Source organism: Rhincodon typus, unplaced genomic scaffold, assembly GCF_021869965.1.
Source record: "Rhincodon typus isolate 14 unplaced genomic scaffold, sRhiTyp1.1 hic_rhity00004350, whole genome shotgun sequence".
NCBI classification, from domain to species: Eukaryota; Metazoa; Chordata; class Chondrichthyes; order Orectolobiformes; family Rhincodontidae; genus Rhincodon; species Rhincodon typus.
The window spans coordinates 3,278-13,182 of record NW_025969988.1 but is presented as its reverse complement, the minus strand read 5'-3'; the positions used below and the strand labels follow the sequence as shown (position 1 = coordinate 13,182).

General features: G+C 41.2%; 1 long non-coding RNA gene across 1 annotated transcript; it reads left to right on the top strand.

Moving 5' to 3' along the window:
• The first annotated feature begins 53 nt into the window (after positions 1-53).
• LOC125481928 lies at positions 54-9,305 on the top strand. The gene is made up of 2 exons (XR_007261498.1): positions 54-140; positions 9,118-9,305. It is a non-coding gene; the product is annotated as an uncharacterized LOC125481928 (long non-coding RNA).
• Positions 9,306-9,905: the final 600 nt, after the last annotated feature.

The following is a 9,905-nucleotide window of genomic DNA, read 5'->3' as shown; positions in this document are numbered from 1 at the left end:
AATTGTCAAACTTGGCTGATGTTGACTTACAGGAGATATCCCTTCTGTCTTCCTCCAGGCAAATACTCCAAGGACCAAGATGATGTAATATTTCGTCGGTACAAAGCCAAGTGTGAGCAGCTGCTTCTAACTAACAGCAGGTATGTTACTGCGATCAGAATGGAGAATATCCTTTCCACAGTGACAGAGCGGATTGAATCAGACTTATATTGAGCTCAATTTCCAGAGATGTATCCAAAGATACAACCAACCAAGCACAACTGAGGAAAGGCAAGTTTTTTTTTGTTTCCATTGTCAATTGACATCATGCTAGTTCCAATTAATTTCATTGATAGCCCATTAACATTCACATCATGTTTGAAATGTTAACGGCTGACTCCTTGTTGAAAGTACTCGAACAGGAACGGAATCAAGTTTACACTTAGTAAGGGTATTTTAAAATGTCACAAACCAGACAAAGAAAGACTCCTCCTCCCGCCCCCTTGATCATGACCCCGCCACTGACCACCAAAACATCATCTCCCAGACCATCCACAACCTCATCACCTCAGGTAACCTCCCACCCACAGCCTCCGACCTCATCGTTCCCCAACCCCGCACCACCCATTTCTGCCTCCTTCCCAAAATCCACAAACCTGACTGCCCTAGTTGACCCATTGTCTCTGCCTGACCTTGCCCCACCGAACTTATCTCCAATTATCTCGACTCCATTTTCTCCCCCCTGGTCCAGGAACTCCCCACCTACGTCTGTGACACCACCCATGCCCTCCACCTCCTCCAAAACATCCGATTCCCTGGTCCTCAACACCTCATCTTCACCATGGACGTCCAGTCCCTGTATACTTGCAATCCCCATGCAGATGGCCTAAAAGCCCTCCACTTCTTCCATCTCCCGCAGGCCCGACCAGTCCCCCTCCACCGATATCCTTATCCGCTTAGCTGAACTCGTCCTTAACCAAAACATCATCTCCTTCAACTCCTCCCACTTCCGACAGACAAAGTGGGTGGCCATGGGTACACGCATGGGCCCAAGCTATGCCTGCCTCTTTGTAGTATACATGGAACAGCCGCTCTTCTGCAGCTACACTGGCCCCATCCTCTGTTATATCGATGACTGTATCGGCGCCGCCTCGTGCTCCCGTGAGGAGCTCGAACAGTTCATCCACTTTACTAACACCTTCCACCCCAACCTTAAGTTCACCTGGACCATCTCTGATACCTCTCTCTCCTTCCTGGACATCTCTGTTTCCATCTCTGGCAACCACCTGGAAACTGATATCTATTTCAAGCCTACTGACTCCCAGAGCAAACTCGAATGCACCTCCTCTCACCCACCTTCTTGCAAGAATGCCATCCCCTATTCCCAATTCCTTCGCCTCTGCCGCATCTGCTCCCGAGATGAGGCATTCCACTCCCAGACATCGCAGATGTCCTCGTTTTTCAAGGACTGCAATTTCCCCTCCACAGTAGTCAAAAATGCCCTCGACCGCATCTCTCGCATTTCCCTCAACTCATCCCTCACACCCACCCTCCACAATAACAACAAAGACAGAATCCCTCTTGTCCTCACGTATCGCTCCACCAACCTCCGGATTCAACGCATCATCCTCCGCTACTTCCACCACGTACAATCTGACCCCACTACCAAGGACATTTTTTCCCTCCCCACCCTTATCTGCCTTCCGGAGGGACAACTCTCTGTGACTCCCTCATCCGCTCCACACTCCCCACTAGTCCCACCACCCCTGGCACTTTTCCCTGCAACCGCAGGAAGTGCTACACCTGCCCCGACACCTCTTCCCTCATCCCCATCCCAGGCCCCAAGAAAACATTCCACATTAAACAGATGTTCACCTGCACATCTGCTAATGTGGTGTATTGTATCCAATGTTCCCGTTGTGGCCTCCTCTACATCGGGGAAACCAAGCAGAGGCTTGGAGACCGCTTTGTCGAACACCTACGCTCGCATCGTGACAAATGACTACACCTCCCAGTCGCAAACCACTTCAACTCCCCCTCCCAGGCCTCCTCCAGTGCCACAACGATGCCACCCGAAGGCTGCAGGAACAGCACCTCATATTTTGCTTGGGAACCCTGCAGCCCAATGGTCTCAATGTGGACTTCACATGCTTCAAAATCTCCCCACCCCCAATCTCATCCCAACACGTCCCCGTCTCCTTGACCTGTCCATCTTTTCTCCCACCGATCCGCTCCTCCCACCTGCACTTCCTGCCTACTAGCCTCATCCCCACCTCCTTGAATTGTCCGTCTTCCCTCAACTGACCAACCCCCATCCCAACTCCCTACCTACACTTACCTTTACTGGCTCCAGCCCCACCTCCCTGACCTGTCCATCTTCTCTCCACCTATCTAGTCCTTTATCCACCTGCCATCATCGTCTCCTCACCTCTCTATTTATTTCAGAATCCCCTTCCCCTCCCCCATTTCTGAAATAGGGTCCAGTCCCAAAACGTCAGCTTTCCTGCTCCTCTGATGCTGCCTGGACTGCTGTTCATCGAGCTCCACACCTTGTTACCCCCTCAAAGAAAGACATCACGTTGTTACATAGTTTCAACAACCATGTGTGACAAGTAGTGTTGCTGACAAGTAGCAAATCACTACTGAGCGCATACAGACACATACACAAAGGTGCTGACTGATTCAGACTGAGTCCCAAATATGCTCATTGTATCAACACATAAGATACAAAGACTAACAACAATGTATACCCATACACACTGCAGGTACCAGAAGCGAATACAGACAAAATGTTTATGGCTTTTTGTTATATAAGCAGAGGAGTCTACAGGACAGAACAAAGACCTTTCAGCCCATCAAGTTGATAGTAGACAAAAACAAGCACCTGACAATTCTAATTCCATTCAGCCAGTATTCCATTGCAATAAGTGTGTCATGGCAGTATAAGATTTGCCAACTCCAACTTTATCACAACATAATTCTCAACTTGTTCACCTTCAGGAATAGAAACCATATTTTCCACCTATCTAGCTTATTTTTTTTTTTTTTAAAAAGAACATTGTTTAACTTTGTTTCCAAATTCACTTTAGTTTTCTACAGTGTCACTTGCCCCTCCCAATGAAATATTACAAAAAAGCAATTTCTTCACATTAATGATATAATCACCATTTAAAACAATGAGGAATGATCCATTTAACTAAATCTTGTAATTGTTAAATTTTATCATCTATTAGCAAAAAGAGTTCAACCATGTTCAATAAGTTTAAATCTTCTCCACTGTAAGACAGAAAATACAAGTCCTTTTGCTTTCCTCATCCCCACCACAGAGCATCATAAGAGTATTGCTGATGGCTTGCACCATTACACCACCGAGCAGGGTTATGTGATATCCATGATAGAAGAATTAAGTGAATTAGCCAATACTCTTTCCTGTAGAAGGAACATTGTGGTCATTCAGCTGAATACAGTTGATTTGTTCATTGCCCTTTCCCTTAGACTCTAACAAAGGAAATCACATCTATCCATTCCTCAGCATTATTCGCAAAATTATGTTACTATGCACTAGAAAAGCTGATGACATCCTGAAGAACAGCCCTTGATATAATTTCTCCCAGTTAGACTCTGCACTGTTGGAGTTACAAAACCCTTTGCTTTTACATTACACAATCCATTACACAAAACAAATGCATGGAGCAAAAACTGACAGGTACGGGTTGATAACTGCACTCATACATTCTCAAAGCAGAAACTGACAGGCATGGATTGGTAACTAAATTCACAGATTCACAAAGCAGCAGCTGGCATGTACAAATTGATAACTATACTTCGATATTCACAGAGCAGAAACATATAGAGAAAGATTAATATCTGTACTCTTATTCATGTTGTAGAAACATATATGTACATATTGCTAACTACACTCATAAACACATACATCAGAAACTGACGAGGAGAAATTGCTATTTATATTTCTATACCAGAGCTGGTAAGTCCAAATTGCTAAGCACATTCACATATTCACAGCACACTCACTGGCTGATAGGGAAAGATTGATAAATGCCCTGAAATAGTCACGTAGCAGAGATTGCCAGTTACAGATTAATAACTGCACACTCAGATACACAGAGCTGAAACTGACAGGGAATGACCGGTAAATAGACTCAGACGTTCACACGGTAGTTACTGACAGAGAAAGTTTGATAACAAATCTATCCACATAGCAAAAACCGACAGGAACAGGTTAATAATAAAACTCCCAGTTTCACATTGTTTAAATTGACAGGTACAGTTTTATCACTAACCTGACATTTTCACAGAGCAGAATCTGACAAGTACAGATCGATAACTAAACTCAGATTGACAAGCAAATATAAACAGGTACAGAAATGACAACTACACTCACGCATTGACCATCAGAAACCGAAGGTATAGATGCACAACTATACTCATTCACATGGCAATAACGGAGAGCTACAGCTTGATAACTACAGTCACCCACCTGCATTACAGTAACTGTCAGGGACAGATTGATGACACTCACATTCATATGACAGAAACTGACAGGTACTGATTAATATCTAAACCCACATTTGGAAATAGCAGAAACTGACAGAGACCGATAATTATACTCTCATTATCATTGCAGAAACTGAGATTTATAACTGCACTCTCACATTCACATAACAGAAACTGAGAGTACAGATTTGATAACCATAGTCGCACATTCATATTGCAATAAGTGACCGGGATGGAATGATCCTACCTATGAAATATTACAAGAAAGCAAGAAAACAATGTCATTTGTTCAAATTATCAACACAGCTTCCCACAAAATCCTGATATCCTGAAAATCTACAAAAACTAGATCAGGCCCTGGCAATTTATCCACCTTTTATGTTTTTTTACCGCCTCTAACACCTCCTGTTATGTCATGTGGACTGTTTTCAAGACATCCATATTTATTTCCCCAAGTTCCCTCGCCTCCACAAGGACAGAATGATAACTAAACTCTTATTCAAATAAGAGAAACAGATGGGGAGAGAATGATAATTACTCACATTCGCAAACCTGAAACTGACCAGTGCAGATGAATAACTACACTCAGATTTACAGAGCAGAAGTTGATGGTGACAGCATGATAACTGCTCTCACATACTCACAGAGCAGAATCTGATGGTATATGTTCATAACAGAACTCTTACATTCACCTTGCAGAAACTGACAGGTATAGATTAATAACTGCACTCTCAGATTGACAAAGCAGAAACTGACAGGAACAATTTGATAAATACACTCACATAGCAGAAACTGACAGGTACAGATCAATTCTCTCATATTGACATTGTAAACCAAGAAAAATTGGTACAAATTAATAACTGCAGTCATATACTGTCATTGCAGAAATTGACAGGTACAGGATGATAACTTTCATCCCATTAAAAAAAACAGAGACTGGCAGAGACAGATTGATAACTGCATTCCCACATGTTTCCTTTTTTTTTTATTCATTCATGGGATGTGTGTGTCACTGACTATCCCTAATTGTGCACAGAAGGCAGTTAAGTGCCAACCACATTGCTGTGGGTCTGGAATCACATGTCAGCCAGACCAGGTAAGGATGGCAGATTTTGTTCCCAAAAGGACGTTAGAGGACCAGATTTTTTTCGTGGAGAATTGGCAGTAAACTCTTATTTTTAGTTTATTGTTGAATTAAAATTCCACCATCTGCCATGATGGGATTTGAACCGGGGTCCACAGAACAATATCTGGCCCTCTGGATTAATAGTCCAGCAATAGTACCATTAGATTATTGCCTTTTCTATTCACATTCACATAGCTGAACCTGACAGTTATGGATTGGTAACTAGACGCTCAAATGCATGGAGCTAAAAGTGACAGAATATATTGATAACTGCACTCTTATATTAACAGAAGGGTTGCTGACAGGAACGGATTGATAACTGTATGCACAAATTCATATTGCAAAATTTGGCACGTACAAATTGATAAATGCACTCACACATTAGCAAACCAGAAACTGATGGGCAGAGGGTAATAACTAATGAATTAATAATTAATCATTCACAGAGCAGAAACTTGCAGGTCTCGTCTGATAATTACACAAGAATATTCACTGGGGAGAAACTGACAAGGTCCAGATTGATAATGACAATCATATTCACACAACAGAAACTGGTCGGTACACATTGATAAGCACACTCGCTCAATTACAGAACAGAAACTGACAGTCACAGACTGATAACTACATTTTCATATTCATGTGTCTGAAAATGACAGGTACGATTTAATGAATATGGTTGCATTTTTACAAGCAGAAACACTCGGGGTTATGTTAATAACTGCACTCACACATTCACATCTCAGGAACTGACAGGTAAAGATGAAAAACCAAGCTCACATACTGACATAGCAGAAACTGAGAGGCATAGATTGATGCCTGCACTCTTACATTCAGATAGCAGAAAACGACAGGCACAGATGGATAAGTATACTCACCTTGCAGATACTGATACGAACATTCCCACATCACAAACTAACAGATAAAGACTTACAACGACATTCTCATATTCACAAAGGAAAGAAAAACTGTCAAGTACAGTTTGATAACTATACTCAAATAATCACAGAGCAGAATCTCACAGGTACATGTTGATAACTACTCTCTCACATTCACCTTGCAGAAATTGACAGATACAGATGGATAACTACACTGACACATACACAGCTCAAACTGACAGGAATAGTTTGACAACTACACTCATTCATTCATGTGGCAGAAACTGACAGCTACAGATGATAACCACCACACTCATATTCACAGAGCAGAAACTGACAGGTTTACAAGTTGATAATCACATTCACATACTCACAACACACATACTGATAAGGAATGATTGACATATTCACCTAGCAGAAACTGACTGGTACATAATGATAACTACATTTATGTATTCATAAAGCTGAATCAGACAGGTACAATTTGATAACTAAACTCATATTGAAATAGCAGAAACTGAAAGTTAGAGACTGATAGCAACACTCTCAATCTCATAGCTGAAACTGCTAGGTGTTGGTTGATATCTGCACTGAAATTCACATCGCAAGAAGTGGCAGGTACAGATTAATTCCTTTCTTAGATATATAGAGGAGACACTGACAGTGACAGGTTTGGAATTACACTCTCATAGTCACATAATAAACTCACAGGAACAAATGGATAATAACACTCCCACATCACATAGCATAAAATCACAGATGCAGTTTGATATTTACACTTAATTTCACACTGCAGAATCTGACAGGTACAGATAACTGCACTCATTTACTGACTTGGCAGAAACTGACAGGCATAGATTCAAACTTGCGCTCATGTATTCACATTGCAGAAACTGACGGGTACACTCTCGTATGCAGTGAAAATTTCCTGACAAAATTTGAAAATGTTATCCATCTCTAACATTTATCCAAAATTTGATAAAGACGTTGAAATATTCACAGGGCAGAATAACACATGTATATACTGATAATAACACTCTCGCATTCACTGAAGAGAAATTAACAAGGAAAATTTGATAAGTACATCATACATTCATGTTGCAGAGACTGTCAGGAGCAGTTGCTTCCAAAATTCTCATATTCACAGAGTGGAATCGATCAGGGATAGACTAACGATTACACACACACATTCAGCAAGCAAAACTGACAGGTATAGATTGGTAACTACATTTACAGATTCACACACAAAAGTCTGGTAAGAACAGATCGAAACTAAATTCACAGATAAACTCATAGCAAAAACGGACAGGTACAGAATTATGAATACATTCACACATTCACAAAACCAAAACCCAGCAGTGAAAAAATGATAAATAAACACTCCGATTCAGAGAGCAGAAACTGACGAGGAAAGATTGATAAATACACTAACATGTGCACATCGCTGAGACTGAAGGGAACAGATTGACAAATACACCCACACTCTCAGAGCAGAAACTGACAGCTACAGATTGATAACAACACACATGTATTCACATGGAAGAAAGTGGCATGGACAGATTGACTGCAGATTGATAACCACAGTCACACTTTCTCATTGCAGCTACTGAGTGGGACATATTGATTGACAATCACTTGTTCACATGACAAAACTGACAGGTGGAGACTTAAAATGACAGTCAAATTCACATAGCAGAATCTGACAGGCACAGATTAATAACTGCACTCACACATTCACATTGGCTGAAACTGACAGGTACATATTGATAAATGCATTACCACATTAACAAACCAGAAACTGACAGGTCCAGATTAATACTGACACTCTCAGATGAACAGAGCAAAACTGACAGGCTGGTAAGTAAACTTGGACATTGAAATTGTGGAGACTGACTGGTACATATTAATAACTGTATTTGGATTTTCACAGGTAGAGATGGATAACTACATTCAAATATTCATACAGAAAAAGTTGGCTGGTACAAATTGATAACTATATTTACATATCCACAAAACGGAAACTAAGATGACAAATTGATCAATACATTGACATTACAGAAACTGACGGTGCTTTAAGCTGTGGGGCAGTGGGCTGTGTGCAGGAAGGTGGGATTAGAATAGCCATCTGTTTGTCTTTGGGTTGGAATGGACAAGATGGGCCAAACAGCTCTCTTCAGTGCTATATCAATTCAATGAATGCATGGTTCTACATCAATCTGTCCCTGTCAGTCTCTGCTGTGTGAATACATAAGTAATTTAACAAAGGCTTAGATTGTGTGAGTGTAGTTATCATTCACCAAGTAGGAGCTGACATGAATAGATCAACAACTAAACTCATATTCACAGACCCACTTGCATTGGGTAGCCCCATTCATGGAGCTGTACACCTGTTGGTTAGTTTCTGGACTTCACTCAATTGGTATGGAATTAACAGAAAGAAAATTTACCAGACAGGGAGCAGCTTAGAGCAAGAGTGGAATCAGACACACAATTCTGTTCAAATTCCTGGCTTGAAAGAAAATATTGTAATGATTATTAAGTAAACATTGCATTGATCAATTAAATATTATCAAACTTGGCTGATGTTGATTTACAGGAGGTTTTTCTTCTGTCTTTCTCCAGGCAAATACTTGAAGGACTAAGAGAAAGTGATATTCCCTCAGTCCAAAGCCAAGTGTGACCAGCTGCTTCTAACAAACAGAAGGTATTTTACCGCTGTCAGAGCAGAGAACATCCTTCCCACAGGCACAGAGCAGATTGAGTCAGACATACATTGAAGTCAATTTCCAGCGAGATATGCTCAAACAACACAGAGGAAATACAAGTTTTTTTTTTTCACCATTCACAATGCACACCTGCCCAGTTTGAACAAATTTCAGCATTTCAAGTTTGACAAAGATCTGCAGCTCGGCTAGTTGCTGGGATAATGTTGCTGACTTGCTCGCTGAGCTGGCTTGTTTTTGTTCAGACGTTTTCATCACCATGCTCGGTGACATTATCAGTGGAGCCTCTGATGAAGTGATGTGTTCTACTCTGCGTGGAATTTATACTGTCTGGTCTGTTATGGTGAGTACTGTCATTTCTGGTTTTGATCTGTATGAGTTTATATATGGGGTCCGATTCTATATGTTTGTTGATTTTGAAGTATGGATGGAAAACCATGCCTCTCGGAATTCCCATTTGTGTCTATGATTGGCTTGGGCTACTATGGTTACTTTGTCTCAGTTAACTTGATGGCCTTCATTGTCTGAATACACAATACATTCAGACAATGAAGGCCATCAGTTGAAATGGGACAAAGTAACCATATAAAAACTGAAAGAACTGTGGATGCTGTAAATCAGGAACAAAAACAAAGTTGCTGGAAAAGCTCATCAGTAACTGGTTCTGAGGAAGGGTCACTGGACCCG